The following is a 19,527-nucleotide window of genomic DNA, read 5'->3' on the forward strand; positions in this document are numbered from 1 at the left end:
ATGAATGAGATTCTTACCATTTGTGACAACATGGATGGGTATTATACTGACTGAAATAAATCAGATAGAGTAAGACAAGTATTTCACTTATATGTGCAATCTAAAAAAACAAAACTAACAAACATAAAAAAGCAAAACCCAGATTCATAGATACAGAGAACAGACTGGTGGTTTCCAGAGAGGTTGGGGAGGGTGTAAAATGGGTGAAAGAGATTAAGAAGTGCATAATTCTAGCTAGTGTATACGGATATCAAGTACAGTATAGGGAATATAGCCAATTATATTGTAGTAACTTTATAAGGTGACAGATAGTAGCTAGACTTATTGTGACAACCATTTCACAATGTACACAAATACTGAATCACTATGTTGCATACCTGAAACCAATATAATATTGTATGTCAAACAGGTGACAACATTTCACAAACAAATCCAGTCAATTAGAAGATGATTTAAAGAGCCTCAGTCTAGTTTAATAGTCCATATGGAAGTCCATGGAACAGTGTGTGAGAGAAAGATAGAGTGATCTAAAAATAACCTCCCCAACATGTTTTGTCTTTAAGCACAAAGGCAACAGAGAGATGTTCTTAAGCATGCAACAACACAAGGAACCTAACTCCAAGAAGGCATCTTCATACCAAAATCCATCCAACTGTTGGATAAAGAATGAGTAGAGAAGGCATTGCAAAATAATGGTTATGAACACTGAATCCAATTAAATATAAAAGGAAGGTTGCATAACCTTGGGAATTATAGTTACTGAACAGACTACAATAGTTATCAACCTTGAAACTGTAAAAAAAAAAAAATAAAATAACAATGAAAACAGAGAAGAAAAAAGTGAAAAAAATATGAGAGTTCTAATTTCCACATCTTTCACAGTAGAGTTAATTGGTGTAGTATACAATTTAAGCATGGAATTTTAAAAAAATATAATCACTGCAAATTCTTACTGAGTTTCACATTCTTTTGTTTTTTTATATAGATTTTACAATATTTAAGATAAATATATTTCTTGTGTTTAAAAATACTTATCTGAGTATTTTTGTGCAATCTTTATATTTACTTGTAATTCCTTCCATTGGATTTTTGTCTTTTTCTTCTGTGAAAACAAAGATAATTAACCTGATAAAAAATGAGAAGCCTTATCACATTTAATAAATGAAACTGTATCTATCACTTATAGATCAATTTATCAACCTATCTCCACCTTTATATTTACAGTGTTGTTTAAAAATCTATACATCCGTTACTAATGACTATTTGTCAGTGGCAGGATTTTAAAAAGTGTTTTAGCTTTCTTTGTTATACTTTTTGTTTGAATTTTAAACAATGGCAGTATGCCATTTTTAAAAGAAAATTAGTAGACTACTTTTTCCTTAAAAAAATTTAAAAGTGGTTTCTTTTGGGAGTAAAACTTAGCCAGAGGGGGAATGATTATTTTACACATAACCCATTTGGTGCCATTCAGGAATGTGTGTGTATGATAAAGAAGGGTGGGGGGAGTGGAACACAGACATGGGTTCTGTTATACAATGAAAAAAAGGAAGGGGAAAGGGAAGGAAGAAAGGAAGGAAGAAAATAGATTACACATGGCGCAGTAATAAATTGATTTCTAATTTGTCTCCTGTCCAAGGAGATATGACTTGAGAAGCAGGGGAAATCAAGAGATTGTATCAGATACCTCTTGTGGACTGCTTTAGATTTCCCTCGCTTCATTGATATCTGGGTTCCACTACTTCACATAGGCACAGCCTAAATGCCTTGCCTCTTGCCCACACAGTGCCTCTCTTACCTCTCCTCCCATGTTTCCCTATTGAAATCATCACAGAACCTTACCTAGTGTTCACACATGTGCAGTCTAAGCGTCTGGAAACTAACTCCCTATGGCATAAACTTTGACAAGTGGGATATAGGACTACCGAATACAATTTTTCCTTCTTTCACCCCAATGGATAATACCAAGACACAGTTTTTCTTGCGGAATTTGAACAATTAGTTACACTTAACAATTGCTGTCTCTCCAAGGCATTCTAGAAAGTGCTGACTTCCCGGCCCTATTTCACTTTTTTGTCTCTCACACCCATCCCATAGTATTAAACTCTAATAAAATGATAGTACTATACTCACTGTATTTTTGGCTGAGGCTCTGCTTTCTAGATAAACCAAGTAGGACAGAATCTGCTATTTCTCTACCTAATAATATTAAAATCTAATTCCACTAAAAAGAGGTGGCATTGCAAATTACAGGGGATTTAATGATTATTTCTTTTTCTCTTTGGGTGTTTAGACAAACCAGATTATATTATAACAAATCCCAAATTATGAATAGTTAAATTAAGAGTTAATTTAAGAGTTAAATTAATATTTATAAACTATATCTTCAAAGAAAGTCAGTATTCTTTTCTTTGCAGAAGAATTCACATAGAGCTGCCACATATATTTGTATAGGCTGTGCATTGCAGAGTACATAACAACCTATGTAAATGGTGTCCCCATGAGTTTTACATGGACAATCCCTACACTATATGTAGTTTCCCTGAACTTAAAATTGATGTAATTCTAACATTTGGGATTTTTTTTCCTATTTATCTCAAAGCATTTGAGTTAGAAATGTCTTTTAGACAGTTTTCTAATGGAGCTATTCTAATAGTAATAGACACTGTTCAGGGGAATCACCTCTATCCTAAGGGTCATTTTTATGGCATTCTTCCCTGATTCCACTTGAAATTCTTGACCTCTGCATTGATTTTACATTTGTAGGATGTGGTTTCTGGGGGGACTTACCATCAGACTAATAAACAGAGTATAGTTTATAATCCCTGTTCCTTAAAGATAGATTCTAGATATGATCCATAGTTCCATATTCTAATTGCCTGTGCACAGTAATTACTCAGGGGTTATTAATTGAATGAGTGGTGAGAAGAACTAAATCTATTATTTCTCTTGTATCTTATCACAGCAACTGAGAAGGGATAACAGCCAAAGGCAGCATATGAGGATCAACTAACAAATTTCCTAAATAATAGAGTTTCTTTAAGAAATAATGCTTAAAGCAGCTGAGTAACTAAATGAGGTTTCTGTAATGAAGCTGAAAAGAAAATCTGGCAAAAGCAGTCTCTTCTTTCCTAATCAGCAAACCATGGTCCCATGGGTTGGTGCCACCCTTCAGGCCAGTCAATTTTCTGATTGCATGTGTGGGAAAAGTTGGTGACTATGGGCATGAAGAAGGTCGTGAGAGAGACTTTTGTAGAGTGTCTTAGCCTGATAGCTAGGAGATGCCTCAAGGGATGGGAACTACTTCTAGAGAGCTGTTTTTCCTCATACACCTCCACTTTGCATTGTGATAGATGTCTGTTATTTAACTCTGGAAATGTGAGGAGAAAGTATCTAAAGTAAGCATGATGAAATGGAACATTATTCAATTAGAAAGATGAGGTGTTATTTTGAGAGGCAGAATATAATTACAAGGTTGGAGCATTTCCAGGAGGTGTGGATGGCACTCCAGCTGACTATAGATGAAATACTCAGACTGAGCCCGTGCACATGGTATCTGCCATCTTGCTCCTTACAGGTGTTGTGGATCCTGATGTTGGAACATAGCACCCCACAGTCTCAAATGATGCCCAAATGCTGATGGTCTCAACTTGGCACACTTATAATGCCATAGCCTCCAATTCCTGGAGAATGCTCAACTCATACTCCTTTTGATCTGCTATGGTAGGAATCAGATTCAATGAATAAATGTGAATACATATTGGAGTCTGCAAAAAAGTTGTATAAAATATAGGTGTTGTTACTAAAATTGAAAGCATGTTCATGTTACAATTTCTCTTACATAGGTCAAATACATTCAGAATCCTCATTGGAAATATAAAAAAGGGACCATATGCAAAACTTGTCATCATTACACAGCAATTACTCTCCTTTAGGGATGAGCTATGTCATAATTCTCTCAATATTATTAATTTACGTTATTTTAAATAGGTTATTTATAAATGTAATTTATTATAAAAGTTTATGTTTAAATTTCAAATACTTCAAATTTAAATCTAAAAATTATTTATTTAGGGGGAAAAAAGACTCCAGAAGACTTGATTTGAGAGTAATTAGAAATGAAGATATGAAAGGGGAGTAACTCAGGCATCTGCTGAGGAGCAACCAAAGGGTATACGGTCCTCACAGGTTGACCAGTAATTCCAGGTAACTGTTCTACCAAGGACATGCAACTATGTGCTTAGAATCCCACTATGCTCCATTTAGGGTAGGTTTTACATGGTCTTCCTTGCTCATCAACTCTTCTTTCTCCTTCTGGAAATTAGACTTCAAATTTTGGCTTCTTGTGTTTATTTTAGGTTTTGAATCCTGGCTCCATTTTCTTTATTTTAACAATCACTTTTTGAAGGCCTGCCTATACCAGTAATTCTCAAAGTTTAGCTTGTATCAGAATTAACTGGAGACGTTGTTAAACCAGATTGCTGGGCCATGGAGTATTTCTTTCAGTAGGTTTGGGGAGAGAGTAAGGAGAAGTGAAAAAACAAAATTATTTTCTAGCAAGCTCCCAGTGATACTGATGCTACTGGTACAGGGCCCACATACTTTGAGAACCAGTGGCTCCCACAATGCACAAATCATCAGAATAAATACAGTGTGGTAATTTAGGTTAGCACTAATTATAAAAACCCTATAAGGTTAGGTATTTCCACCCCCATCTTATTAATGGAGAAACTAAGACTCAGAAAAGTTTAATAACTTGTAGAAGGACACACAGCTAACAGGGATAAGCTAGGATTCTCACCCAGGACTCTCTTACACTGAAATCTATGTCCTTTTAAATATATATTATTCTTATTTTCATTTTATTCACAAACTTAAGCCAGACCTCAACTAACATTCTTAGAACTATTTATAAGAGAGGAATCATTAACATTTTTGTCTCCCAATTTCTTAGTCCAAGAATCTGCTTCAGTTCGTGAGTGAGAAAACTGCCAGCTGCTTCTGCTTAAAACACATCTCCCTGGCACTGATGTCCCCCTCATCAGATTAGCTGTGTGACAAGCAATTAAGGAGAGCCATGCCAATCTCTTTCAACACCTGCAATTTATTATGGAACCAAACAGTTCAAGTCCAAGGGTTCTGTTCAGAAGAATGGTTTAAATAGATGATGCCTGATTTGTCAGGGATCTCCAAGGCCGATATTCAACCCCTTTAAGAAAAATAAAGATTTATGCAAGAGCTATCTAATGTTCTACATACAGGAGACCACAGGGGAAAAAAGTCAGCTGCATTTAGTAATAAAGTAGCCTTGCCTTACCAGGCTATACAGCCTTTTGAGGAGAACATGAACTATTTTTCCAAATAGAGGAAGATTCATAAAAGTTGTATTGCAAAGGCTTGGGCCAAAAATCTACCTCAAGTTCTAGGAAATGTTCTAAATTATTCATAACCAAATACAATCTTTATAACCCATAGCTATATATACTACATTAATCTAGCTGACCATTTGATTGATGGCTGTTGTTAGCAATGTTAATATTGCCTGCCATCCCTAGCTGGCCTCTAGCAACTGCAAGCTTCATTCTGTTTCAGCTGGAGCAAGTAAATCCCAGTGAAGATACTTAAAAAATTCCAGATCCCTTTGCTGGACTTCAGTGAGTATGATTGGTAGAACTTTTCCAGTGAAGGAAACATCCAATCGGCATGTGTCAATGATGGAACATAGTGTTTGGTGTCATCTGAATGCTCTTCAATAGTGTAAAGAATGTTTGTGTTGGATGTTGAGTTTACCATTCCTACTCATATGGAAACTGTGCAGCAGTTAACTTTTCAAAGAACTATCAAGCTTGTTATTACAAGAAGGGAGATGCAAAAGGACAAAAAGTTAGACATCTTCTAAAGATACCTTGCATAAGAAGGAACGGATCATGCTCCTAGATGTGGGTAGACCTAATCCTTCCCGTGTCAGCCACCCTGGAGGAAACCTAAACAGAAAAGCTCAAGTGATTCCCCTTATTTGGCGGGAGAGAGGATCGCCTGCCCTCACTTATACCTGGAGAAGCTCAGTGGAAAGAAGTCTGACTGCTCTTAATGGAAGACTACCCTCAATGGATAGAACCCAGTCTGCCAGCTCATTTGACACCTGACTAGTGGGAAAGAAAGTCCTTCTAAACTTAATACCTTCCGTCACACTTGTCAATTGCCAAATGATCTGCAAAGATGCTAGGGGAAGTCATACTTCCTGAAGGGTCTGGAGTCTGGAGACATTAGATTAATGAGTAGGCAAATAAAGATTATAAAAACTGTAATTAAATTCCCTCTTTAATGATGGAGACCCAGACAAATCATCAGAATAAATACAGCTGACCATATTATTAGGTCTGAGGGAGCTCAAACTGCTGCAGCCTCTGAGTGCCCCTTTGCGTGGGTATGAGTTAGTAAATACTTGTATGTCTCAGATCAGCCAAGTTGAGCATTATGTCTCATATTTCCCTCTGTTTGAGAAAGGGAAGTATCAGAATATCACCTTGAAGTCATAGGGAGCTCACTCTAAGGTAAGCTATCATATTCTAATTTAGACTTTAAATAAAGCTCCTCTCTAGAGGAGGATGTGGAGAGTTTTGAAATGATCGTATGCCCCTACCAGTATGAGGAATTACTCTCATTGTTCAGAAATTAAAACAAAATCAGGTATTCTGTGTTTTAAGTGTCAAAAAGTTGAACCTTCCAGACTCATGAAAGAAGACTGGAGAAAAAGCTGTTCAAGGATTCAGACTCTAAGATGGGGGGGGGGGTGGAAAGTCAGAATTCTATAGCTGGTTTGGAACCAGAGTTTAGTGGCTGAGAACATGACCAGGAGTATCAAGGCAGTGGTTATAGCTGATCCAGGCACAATTACACAAACCATCTATTCTTCTGCTGTCATTTCTGTCCTTCATGGCTGCTCCTAAAAATAACATTCTGAAATGTCCTGTTCACTGATTAAGGTACATCCCAGCTATGTCAGGCCCTATCCAAGGCTCTGGCCAAGGTGGTTTTTACCAGGCCAATAAGTAAAACATGAGTATTCTGGAGCATTAGAGAGCACAGGCAAAGTTATCCAACAATTGTCAAAAAGACGTTTGTTAGATGAATTTTACTGAAATTCAGAAGTACATGTAAAGGAACAAAACAGATGCTCAATGAATATTTCTTGGTAAAATGGGGCTGCTCCACAATTAGTGGAACATGCAGACAGTGGGTGGTGGAAATAACAAGAGTTGTTGCTAAGTAGGTAGCTAGTCATGGAAAGCACTGATAAAGGATTTAGACTTTATGCTGAAGACAGAGGGGCCATTGAATGGTATTAAGATGCAGCATGAAATAATCTTATGTACAGTTTACAAAGGCCACTCTGGCTACTATGCAATGAATGAGAATGGAGGTGGGGAGAAATGCTGTGAAACTAATACAGTGATCAAATGGGGACTTGAGAAAAAGGAAGTTCAAGTAGGAATAGGTCTTCTGTGATCACACAGCATGTGTACTACACTAACCTTGGGTTCTTACTTGAAAGATTCTATGTTCCGAAGGTTCTGTCTCTTCTTTAGCAAATGCAGGGGTATCTGATCAGCAGCCTCCACCACAGTGCCACAAGCCTGCATCAAGTTGTTTATCACACATGTCCCACTGATCACAGATTTGTTGAAGATGAAAATGGATGATAATCTATTAGGTAACTGTTCTGGAAATTTGGGGAAAGAAATGGGAACCAAAAAGTGTCAAAGTTTAGACTTCTCTTGGAGTCCTTGGCTAAGGACAAACTTTCCCTGACTCTGCCTTTCCCCACCTCACCACTCCCCTGTGAAATAGTGGACTCATAAAGGCTCAGTTGTTGAGTCAGAGAATGCTTCATTCCCTAGCATGTCCCCTAACCCCAACAGTATCGAGGCTCAATCAGCCATGAAAAAGAAATAGAAAAGTAATTGTAAATGTCATTTACATCCTACAGCATTGCTCCTTTAGTGAAGACTCTGCTTCATAGGAAAATAAATTTCTCTCACCACTCTGCTGATAATTCTATACACATGCCTTTTATATTCCTTCTGCACTATTTCTCCCTCTGTCCTCCCTCCTTAGATAATCCACACCCATATTCTTATAACTTTTGTTCTTCAAGGCTCAAATGAAACCTCATTCCCTTGAAGAAGCCTTCTTCCAGACAACACATATTGTGAAGGATGGATTCCCTCTTCTGAATGTCTGAGCCAATTTCTTGATACCTACTGAGAGAGAGACCCAGTGTGTGCTGGTGAAGCAGGGAAATCACAGCCCTCAGTCTGTTTCTAAAGGAGAGATACATAAGTAATCATATGTGGTAGACAGAAAAGTGCTCCCACACTAAACCTGTGCACATTTTAATGCCCCAGAACTGATGAACATAGTATGCTACATGACAAGAAGGAACTGAGGTTGCAGGTGGAGTAAGGATTGCTAATTAACCAAACCTAAAATAAAGATATTATCTTGGATTATTTGGATGGCTCAATGTAACTACAGATATTCTTTAAAGTGGAAGAGAAGGTCAGAATAGTAAGAGTCAAAGAGAGAGATGAAGATTCTGTGCTTCTATATCTGAAGAATGGGTCATGAGCTAATGAATGAAAGCAGCATCTAGAACCTGAAAAAGCCAATCAAGGAAAAGGAACTCCTCCCCCCAAGAGCCTCCAAAGAATGCAATCCTGCTACCATCTTAGTTTTTGTCAGCTGAGACATATTTTGGATTTCTGCTCCCTAGAACTGAAAAAGAATAAATCTGTGTTGTTTTCCACCACTAAATTTGTCACAATTTGTTATAACAGCAATAGAAAACTAAAATGCCAGATATATAGCCTAATGCCTACCACCATTTAACTCAATTTTTTTAAGTAAAAATTATATATTAATGTTATAACACATAAGTATTACTGAATGTTCCCAGCCAATGAGAACTGGAGAGACAGAATGAACTGCATAATTTAGACCAACGAACATTAACAAACCATACTATCTCTGTTCTCAGCCAAAGAGAACTCTACTTTGCTATCCCCAGTAAGTTTATTTTACATTGTGCTGTTCACATCCCTGAGACTTATTTTCATCATTTGCTCTTTGCAACATAGAATAGTTTTGACCCACAATGGTTGAATAATTGTTATACAAGAAATAGCACTAAGCCAGCCACACCTACACACACACACACACACACACACACACACACACACACACACACACACAGAGAGAGAGAGAGAGAGAGAGAGAGAAATGTCCCACTGAAATCTTCAAGGAAGTGCTTTCTAGGAATTAGTCCAAATAACTGACACTAAAGAGTAGCAGGCAGAGGGGGGTTGTTAATACATTGATACGATGAGATCTATCAAAGATGCATCTATGACCTGGAGGGATTGACCTCACATTTAGTAAGTGGAAGAAAACACGTCTAAGACACCTGAAGTTATGACCTCAGGGAATTTTAAGAGAACAAAAAACAAAAAGAAATAATTTCCCTCACAAAATACTGAAAATGTAGTCTTTAGAGATTATGCTCTAAGAACCCTTATGGCTGAAGCACTGAAGTGACTGTTTCAGGAAGACATCTCCAGGGTTGGACAGGGTGTACATGAAAATGAGTAAAGCTCAAGGAATGTCATGGTAAATAGAGAGGGACAAGACACTATTGGAGTATATATGGGTTATTTAGCCAATGTATACGGTGGCAGGTGACTTCCCATAGGAGAAAAGAGACCGAGTCTTGAAAAAAAGTGGAATAAGCCAGGCAGAGAAATATGAGTAAACAGAGGGAACAGAGTATGCACAGATGTGGAGAAAAGACCCTCTGACACGTGGAACATGCTAATTGGTATTATTTATATTTTTTAGCTTCATCTCAGGTCTCCCCAATTAAACTGTTGTTGCAAAATTCATGACTTATGCCTCTTTATGACTATAATACTTGCACAACACTTTTCAAGGAAAAGAAATTGGAAAATTATTAGCTGATTCTGTGACTTGCTCCTTCATCATCTGACCTGGTCTTTGTTGCTGGCATTTGCAGCCATTTCCCACTCGGACTCTGGCAATACCACATGGCAAAGGTAGCTCTCTGGAAATATCTTGTTCTTTCGTGTTTCTGTTTTCTACCTTGCTGTTTCCTTTCTTGGCAATTTTTTTTCTTCTTTCCTCTCTCTTGTCTGCTAAATGAGCCATGGGCCTTCCTTCAAAGTGAAGTTCACACCTTGTCTACCCTCTCTGCACTGAACTTTCTTTGCTTTTTTAATATGCTCTTCTGTTTTTCTTGTTTTCTTTTTTTTTCAACATTTATTTATTTATTTATTTATTTATTTATTTTGGGACAGAGAGAGACAGAGCATGAACGGGGGAGAGGCAGAGAGAGAGGGAGACACAGAATCGGAAACAGGCTCCAGGCTCTGAGCCATCAGCCCAGAGCCCGACGCGGGGCTCGAACCCACGGACCGCGAGATCGTGACCTGGCTGAAGTCGGACGCTTAACCGACTGCGCCACCCAGGCGCCCCACTTGTTTACTACAAAGTAGTGTATTTCCTTTCATGTGTGCCTCCCACTTCTGACTAGATTGGGGTCCCTTTATTTCAAGAACTGTTTTATTCATCATTGTACCCCTCAATACTTGTCACGGTCCTTATCATTTAATGTATTTGTTAAGTATTATTTATTTATATTGTTATTTGTATTTATATTATTACCTATTAGTTATTCAATAAATATTTTTGGATGCCTTACTAGATCCTAGGCACTAATCTAGGATCATGTGAAGAAGAGAAACGAGACTAGAGCTTAGATATTAGTAGAGAAAGTCAAACCACCAAGTAAATAACCATTATAAATAATAATTTCAGATACTGATACACAATATAAAGAACAAAATACGATAATATGACAGGACATGTGTTTGTTGAACTGTATTATTAAATTCATGAGAAATTTCAACATGTGATTTGGCACTGAATTTCAAAAAAAGCCAAGTTCCAAATACGTATCAACAATCCTTATTCAACTCAAATTATTTAAATTTCAAAAAGAAACAGAAAGGGACAACAATTTCAAGCTAGAAAGAGTCACAAATCATTCTTCCTTATCTAGTTACCTAGAGTAAAAAAATGTGAAAAGTTAAAACAAAAATGACACCAAAATATTAAATTACACAAACTAAATAGGCAATCAAGCAAAGAAAAGCTCAGGAATTACTGGGTGAAGAGAAGGTACTTATCTAGTGAGAAACTTAACTAGCTTTTAAAAAAATTACCTTGAAAAAGATCTTGATTTAACAGTGTCAAGGGAAATCTAGTCCTACTTCAAAGGCTCTTCTAAAGCACTCTCATAGGTGAGTAGAAAAAAAAAAAACTGAAGATTTAAAAGGAAACAGAGGAGGGGCGCCTGGGTGGCGCAGTCGGTTAAGCGTCCGACTTCAGCCAGGTCACGATCTCGCGGTCCGTGAGTTCGAGCCCCGCGTCAGGCTCCAGGCTGATGGGTCGGAGCCTGGAGCCTGTTTCCGATTCTGTGTCTCCCTCTCTTTCTGCCCCTCCCCCGTTCATGCTCTGTCTCTCTCTGTCCCAAAAATAAATAAAAAAAAAACGTTGAAAAAAAAAATTTAAAAAAAAATAAAAGGAAACAGAGGAATTCACTGAGGGCTGGTATTTTCAATGTAGCCGTCATTTGTATCTACAGGAGCCATGCAGTGAACAGGGAGATACCTCCCCAACATCTTCCATGGTGGTCTCATAAAGGATGTACTCTGATTCTATTTCACCCAAGAAAGGGGTAGAACGGAAGTCAAGAGATCCTCATTTTTTCCAACCCTCTGTCACTAACCAGCTATGTGGGCTCAGGTAAGTAACAGCACTTAAAACCTGTGTGACCCTCAGTTTCACCATCTGTAAGCTGCAACCATATAATATCCTTTTCCTTTCTTAATGTTTGTGATTCCAAGGCATTAAGAACTTGGTTAAAGGCAGGATATTATTTCTGTTGGTTCAGAGCAGAGTTAAATTTCAGAACTCTAATTTATATCCTGTTGATTTCTGCAAGCCAAGTCCAAGGACCCAAAGCACATTCCACAAGACCAGCCAAGAGGATCCTTGGCTTTGCACAGGATAGAAATCAAATGTGAGTCAGCAGGAAGTGAAATAAGAAGAGTTTACTCAAAGTATAAAGAGAGCGCAGCTAAATAGTATCTGGCAGACCCAGAGGAAAGGAGAGAGTTTCATCCTTGTTCAATGCCTGGGGAGGGGGGGTTCCGGGGAGGAGTTTATTGAGGAGGCTGGTCTGGTGCATTTGTCCTCTTGGGCATCTAGGAACTTGTTGGCTCAAAGACGAGGGGCCAGATGTTATTCCTTGGATCCAGAGGGTCTTGGTACCAATATGTCTAGTGCCCATGGTCTGAAATATGGATAGGATAGTTTCATCTGGTCATTCTCACCTGGTCATTCTTTAGATGTTATCTATTCTAAATAAATCATTAACCCATTGTCCTTTATAAGGAGGACATTGTGAGGCATGTGTAAAGTAGGGTGGGGGTGCAGGTCTTAACAAGAATAGAAGGAGGAAAAGGAGCAAAAAGCAGATTGTTATGGAGTCCTTCAATTGCCCTATCTCGCTGTATGCAAAGGTTCCCAGCTACTCAATCAAATTATCCTGGACCAATATTACCATTTCATTTGTGCACAGGAAAAGATATGACTCAACATCTCTTTTTCTTTAATGAAAATACTAGCAGTCCTCACTCTGCATGGTAGTCCATGACCATAAAAGCAATTGGGCATGTTGATACTATGCAAACTGATCTTTAATATTTGAGAAAATTATAAATGTTCTGTAATCTTTAAAAAATTTTGGTCAAAGTAGTAAAGACCTTATCAATTACAAATATATAAAATGATAAAAAATAGTAACATTATTATTTATTTATCACACTGTAATTGGAAACACTAAAGACATTGAGAATTAAAGCACTTATTTCTTGGTAAAAAACTTATTAACAGATCTTAAAACTGTGCTTCCCTTTCTCACTGTGTAACTTACAAAATAGAGTAAGCTTCTTTTCTGTGTCTTGGCAAATTGTCATAGTCCTAAGATTAGATTGGCTTCCAACATTTTACCTTTGAACCCTATGAAATATGTGAGATTTCCTTTAATTTCAAAGTTTTTACTGACATCACTTCCTCCAAGACATCTTCATCTTTTTCATCAAAACCACTTTATGTCAGTAAGTTCGCCTTCGCTGAGTTTCTCACTGTATGTGCACTCTCAAATGATTGCAGTGTCAACACTTCCAAAGTCAGCGTTTTGTTCTATAACTCTACTTATGTTCAATTTTAATTTCTATTCCAGCATCATCACTTTTTCTTTGTTTATTACACTTTCCTTTTTGTTGGCTACTTCTCTCTTTTGCTTATCCATTTTTGCAATATGGCAAGTGGATTCATCACTGTAAGAGACACAACACAGCTACATGCCTTGCTGACTGTGTAGCTGAACAATAAATGTGCAATGACCAATCACCACAGATGCTGAGAGAAATGAATAATTGGCCACTGACCATGATGTGCATCTGTTATTTATTTAGTAATTTGGCACTACACCAGCAAAGTTTGCTCTTTATGAAATTATGTACAGTTAATATACTACGGTGACTAATATTTAAACCACATTTTCAGGGCTAGTGTTACGTAATACCAGTTGTGGTAACTATAATCCATGTAATCAGAACAGTGCAAAGCAAGACCTGTACAGCCAACTTAGCTTTTTGCTTTCCTTTTGCCAATAGAGATAGGTCATCTAAAAAATTCCTTTTCTTGCCTATCTGCTCTTACTCTTTTTAATAATCACACTTTTTTTCAATACTTAAAGTTACCAGAGAAATCTCCCATCTAATTCTTTATCTCTCCCCCACATTCACTGAAACAAAACCAATAACAAGAAATGATCTTAATCATATCTTCTTTGGAAAAAAAAAAATAGTAGAGAAATACCTGATCAAAGGAAAGGGAAGTCAGATAAAAATTACTTTAAAAAAAAGGAGCTCTAAGCTCTTTGAAGACCCTTCTAAGTTCTTTCAAGGTTTTTAAAAGCCTATATCTATTTCCCAATTTGGTTTTAAGTTTACCCTTCTCAAAAACCAACATTGAAGATTTTGATGTGTTGCAAATATGCAATATTTCAGCTACTCTGTGAATTCAGTGGATTCATGTGGATAGGCCAGGGGACCTCAGTGTTATTTACAGCATTGTTAAATTCACCAAACATCAAAATCCATGCTACAAATGAGCTCTCAGAGCACAACTCATCAGTAAAGTGGAGGCCTTCTTTAAAATCACAATAAAAAGAGGGTATTTTCCCACAGCACCAATATATACATTTCTCTAAGATACAAAGGAGATCACATTTATTTTTACTGTTTAAGTTTTAATTTTCACCTTTTTATTTTTAAAATATTTTTCTCATCTCTCTCACTGAGATTTAGCTAGTTTGTTCATCCCTGCATATATAATCTCCTCTCCCAACTTTTGGAAAACAATCCATACAGGGAAGAGTCATTAAAAAGGATTTCAGAAGTCCCTGCGTGTCTTAGTCCATTTAGTGTCTGAGTCTTGGTTTTGACTCAGGTCATGATCTCACAGGGGTTCGAGCCCTGCATGGGGCTCTGCACTGGCTGCACAGAGCCTGCTTGGGATTCTGTCTCCCTCTCTCTGTCCCCTCCCCCACTCACACTGTCATGGTTTCTCTCAGAATAAACTTTAAAAAAAAAAAGCTTTCAGAATACTCATGGATCACTTCTGATTTTTATTAAAAGCAAACATTTTTGGTGTGTGATTTTCATTGACAGAGGTGTTCCATGAAAATAATTGTCTCAGTTGCCCATTTTCTGGTAGCTGAAATATGAATTTGAGTGATAGTGATTTCCGAAGGCACCACAGCCAAGGCATCTGAATGTAATTTCCAATTGGCTAATAGAGGTTAGGATTTGAGAAGATACCCAGCAAGATTCCCAGACCTTCAACTTTCTGAATCACTGAATGCCAGGCAACCTCATAATAATTCCAACCTACCTGCATGATGACGGAGAAAGAGGGAAGCCCCAAACCATCACAAATCTGGAAAAATCCAAGAGAATAAAAGTAGTCTGAATCACTAATTTGAGAAGAAGAAAAAAAGTCATGGTTGGTTATGGGTAGAGAGGAAATAGTTCTGGCTATGTGGAATATGAGTTACAATGAAGCTGAGGAAGAGGAGTTTAATGAATATTAGTGGGATCTCTCTGGTAGGCATGGCCCATTGTTAAGACAAAACCGTATCAGTTTCATAGCCTAGCATACAGGTAGACACTAGAAACCAGAATGTCAAAGCACCACCAGAATAAGCAAAACTGAATTCTTTCCTTTTTTCTTTTTTTTTTTTTTTTTTTTTTTATTTTGAGAGAGAGCGAATGAGTGGAGCAGAGGCAGAGAGAGGGGGAGAGAGAGAATGCTAAGCAGGCTCTGTACTGTCAGCACAGACCCCAATGCGATGACTCAGTTTCACAAACCATGAGATCACGACTTAAGCCAAAATCGAGAGTCAGACACTTAACTGGCTGAGCCACCCAGGTGCCTCCTAAATTGAATTTTAATGCTGGGATTATGTGGTTATTATCTTTTCAACCTTATCTGTCAGGTTTAGTCTTGGGGGACGCAGGGTCAGGATGTGATCCGATCAGAGTCTATAGGTAAATACCAACATGACTAAAACAGAAACAGACCTCAGAGATTCCCCTATTATTGCACAAAGGAAGAAATGTGCTTTGCACTACTGTAGGTCCCTGTATCTGAGCTATGGGCCCATTCTCCCCTCACTTTTCTTTTCTTTTTTTTTTTTTTAAATTTTTTTTTTTCAACGTTTATTTATTTTTGGGACAGAGAGAGACAGAGCATGAACGGGGGAGGGGCAGAGAGAGAGGGAGACACAGAATCGGAAACAGGCTCCAGGCTCTGAGCCATCAGCCCAGAGCCCAACGCGGGGCTCGAACTCACGGACCGCGAGATCGTGACCTGGCTGAAGTCGGACGCTTAACCGACTGCGCCACCCAGGCGCCCCTCTCCCCTCACTTTTCAACCATGCCCACTCTAGACTGGAACCAGGCCAACTACTCAAAGTACTACTGAATTCTTAGCCAACATCCAATGATCTAGCTAAAGTCTTATCCAAGTATACTTATCTCCTTCTCTAAGATTGCTAGTATGCTCACAAAAGGTTTCAAATTTGTACTTTATTTTTTTCTTGAATTATTCATTACCTTTTTCTAGTGTAGGTAGACTGTGTGTAACACATTAGAATTATATCTTGAATCTGTTCCCCTTATTTCCCATTTCCTCCAGGGAAGGGTGTTTCTCTTTAGCCTCTGAGAATACCTGTCAAAGGACAGGCTTCAGTGATAAGAATAATCATTTAATATGCTCTTCTAGAGAGTCGGCAATTCCCCAGAAAGTAAAATTCTACATCATAAGAAGCTACAGAGGACACAGTGAAATAAGTTTGAACCAAGGCCTAAAGCAAGGGGGGAAAAATGCCTTTACTAACTTTTGTCTCCTTTTTGTTAAAAAAAATATTCATTACCAGATGTTAGTTTGGGTCACTCACTTCCCATCTGGCAGTCAGTGTGTGAAGCTAGGGCATCTGATGCAGTGAGAACATCCATACTCTTCTAACTATGATATTTGTATTTGTAATTCATGACATGCCTACTAGCAAGGGCAATGGTCACACTCATAAAATACTAAGAATGACCTTAAGTTTTTCCCCTCAAAACTGCGTGTGTGTGTGTGTGTATACTTATATATTATACCATATGTATAAGTATGTGTAATACACACTCTGTGTCTTCCAAAAGTACCACTCGTCCCCTGCACCTGTTTAACCACTGTGGTATGTCTAATACTCTACTGCATATAAGAAGTATAAAAGAAGGAGAAGTGGTTCTTCTCTGCATAGAGCTTCTAACCTAAATGAGGAGGCAAGTGGGGTGCCTGGGTGGCTTAGTTGGTTAAATGTCCAACTGATTTTGGCTCAGGTCACAATCTCATGGTTCATGAGATTGAGACCCGCATCAGGCTCTGGAATGACAGTGTGGAGCCTGCTTTGGACTCTGTGTCTCCCTCTCTCTCTTCCCTTCCCCAGCTCGCTTGCTCACTCTCTCTCTCTGTCAAAAATTAAATAAACATAAAAAAATCAGGAGGCAAGTAATATTTATGTGTTTAAGACAACAAAACATGCCACCACATATTAATGATAAATTTGTCCAGGACTTAAGAAATTCATCTGCTACATTTAGAAGAAAGGCAGAGCATGAAATGTTCCTCTGTTTGCCCTGTCAAGAAGAAAATGTGTTAGGAAAGCCTGTTCCCCATAAGACCACTTTGTCCAAAATGCATGAATATCAAATCTTATTTGTTTCTTGTTTCACAGTACCCTGACACTCAAAGAATTGTTAGCTTAAAGATTTTTTTTTAGTTTGTTTATTTTTGAGACAGAGACAGAGAGAGAGAGAGACAGAGAGAGAGATGAGGAGTGGGTTGGAAGTACAGAGAGAGAGAGAATCCCAAGCAGGCTCCACAGGGTCAGCATAGAACCCAGCTCACAAACCGTGAGATCATGACCTGAGCCCAAATCAAGAGTAGGACGCTAAACCAACTGACCCACCCATGCACCCCTAGCTTAAAGTTTTAAAGCTGTAAGCTGGCCAAATAAAAGACAATTGTTAGTTTGAAACTCCCGAGGTTTTTTTGTTTATATTTATAGCACATGAAGAAATGACTTGAATGATTTGAATTCCAAGTCTCATTTACCAAGGTTAGGGAATTTGGCCAGACTTATTGTACTTTACAGTACATGGGGCCACAGTTGAAAGCCACTTGGAGCCTTTAACGTGTCATGTGTTAGCCTCTGTCTAATTCACCTGTATAGGCCATGGGTGTATATGAACCCTTTAGAACCTGAAGGTACAAGGAAAATCTATGGAGCTCAAAATTTACCTTAGAGCTGATTCTCAACTGTCTATTTGCTCTATGTTTTCAGGGTTATTTTATGATCAGTAGCTTCCATCTCCCCCCGCACCAAAACTGCATCTCTATGCTTAGTCCATGAATGCTTATGGAATTAGTTTGAACGCAAACAAATTTTATTATTTATTTATGCAAAGTTCATCCAGATGACATTTTTAAAGATTTAATAACGCAATCAATAAAACACACAAGTGACTTTTGGATAATCTGTGCTACTGCTCTGAAAATGAAATAGAGGAAGAGTTATTCTCTAACAAGTAGAAGGTGGAAGGGGCATCCTTTTATTCCAAATAAGCCCAGTATTTTTTTCTTTGGGAACCAGAAAATAATGACTAGGAAATTCTAAGACAATAGTGCTCATCCAGGGCTGTCCATAAAATCACCTGAAAAGCTTTAAAGAAAAAAAAAAAAAAATAGCTACACATCAGCTACATTATCAGCAGAAAGTTTTATTTACATGATCTTGGGTGGGGTCCAGTTATCACCACTTATTCAAAGTTCTCCAAATGATTCCAGTGCACAGCCTAGGTTGACAACCACTGATAATCTAAGAGGACACCCTTAGGAGATCATTCCTTTTCTCAACATGACCCTTGAACACCTTTAAAGTTGTCTTGCTAAGGCCCTTCCATTCCTGGAGCTAGCTAAGAATTCATAATACAGTTGATTTCCTCCAAGAAAAAGATGCTTCCTACTCTGGAGTACTTTAACAATCTCTTAGATGTATCCCTCCATGGCTCAAGTCTCAGTAAAGGCCACAGGGTTTGCAGAACCTGCTTATCACTCCCCAAGTAAGACAACACATTTCTTATGCAAGTGAGTTAACCTAATTAACAATTATTAGCCACAAATGTGACAACTACTGTAAATAGTGCACTTCCTTTTATCTGGGTGTTTCAAAGAGATCTTCAGGGAAGAAAAACTACACTCTTGATTTTCCATTACTCGGCAACTAGCAATCTGTGGCCTGAAACTCCAAACAACAGCCTTTTGGGGTCTCTGTTAACTTTGTTCTAAACTTTACACAGCTAATTAGAAGTGCTTCAAAGGCCCTCATTTTAAACCACTTAGTTGATGAGAAATGCATGCTTAATGGGCATCAAGACAATTTAATGAATCTAGAAGGAAAGCAAACCAAATTGATTATTATGCAATGACTTGGGAGAGCTTCTTGCAAACAGCTTGTAAATAGCAGAGCACAGAGGTAAAAGTAACCAGGACATGGATGTTGACAACTCAGATTATTAATGAGGACACCAATTGTGCTAATGATCAAGCCACATCTTTAAAAATTAAATCTTGGGGGGGGTGCTCACAGAAAATATTCCAAGTTAATATCATTCAAATAATAATTTGAAAAATCTTACTTAACCCCTATAAACTATTTAAACAGCTTCAGAAGGGTGAGGATGCAAAAGTTGGAAGCTACTAGGATTCTTT

The sequence above is a fragment of the Puma concolor genome, chromosome C1 (genome assembly GCF_028749965.1).
Source record: "Puma concolor isolate L17-30 chromosome C1, mPumCon1.1.hap2, whole genome shotgun sequence".
In the NCBI taxonomy this organism is placed as follows: domain Eukaryota; kingdom Metazoa; phylum Chordata; class Mammalia; order Carnivora; family Felidae; genus Puma; species Puma concolor.